The sequence below is a fragment of the Anneissia japonica genome, unplaced genomic scaffold (assembly GCF_011630105.1).
Source record: "Anneissia japonica isolate Jap-2015-1 unplaced genomic scaffold, ASM1163010v1 scaffold59364_len4262_cov188, whole genome shotgun sequence".
NCBI lineage: Eukaryota > Metazoa > Echinodermata > Crinoidea > Comatulida > Comatulidae > Anneissia > Anneissia japonica.
In genome coordinates, this window is record NW_022757848.1 from 2,402 (window position 1) to 3,322 (window position 921).

Here is a 921-nt window from a genome sequence, read left to right on the forward strand (position 1 = left end):
TGATGTGTACCTTCGACATGGCGAGATGCGTTCGGTTGTTGCTGGAAGGGAGAGTGGAGTTTCCCGAATACGAATTCGTTTTTGGAAAAGCGGGAGACGAGTTGAACGTTTTATAGGAGCGCAAATATTGTCAGAGCTACCACTCTTTCAGCTACCACGAGAAAGTGCGCTTGCACACAGATTTCTTTAATTAACATTTCCTGTAGCCACTTATAGGAGCGTAAAATTCGTCAGGGCTACCGTGGTTTCAGCTACCACATGGAAATGCGCATGCGCACGAACTTATGAAGCTTATATCATGTTGCCGTCGATGCCCAACAGAGGGCGTCTTTTTATAATAAATTCATGTTGCGCATAGAAGAAACAGTAATAAAAGGAATAAACTCGAATGGAATTTAAGAATGCGGCCAAAATCCCGAAGTTACCGCAATCGGATCTACCGAGCACGATTTATAGGAGCGCAAATATTGTCAGAGCTACCACTCTTTCAGCTACCACGAGAAAGTGCGCTAGCACACAGATTTCTTTAAGAATGCGGCCAAAATCCCGAAGTTACCGCAATCGGATCTACCAAGCACGATTTAAGAATGCGGCCAAAATCCCGAAGTTACCGCAATCGGATCTACCAAGCACGATTTATAGGAGCGCAAATAATCCCGAAGTTACCGCAATCGGATCTACCAAGAATGATTTAAGAATGCGGCCAATTAACATTTCCTGTAGCCACTGATGTATATAGGGTCTTTTTATTATAAACGTTCCGTGGCAAAACAACGTATGTTTGCATGTTTGAAACTTAGTAATAAGTTTTTGAAATTGTGCATGATGGTACATCATGGTACAAAACTGGAGTTTGCGTCAACTAAGTGGAGTGTTATTGTTACACCACTTTTCCTATTCTTAATGCATTGCGGTTGTTGT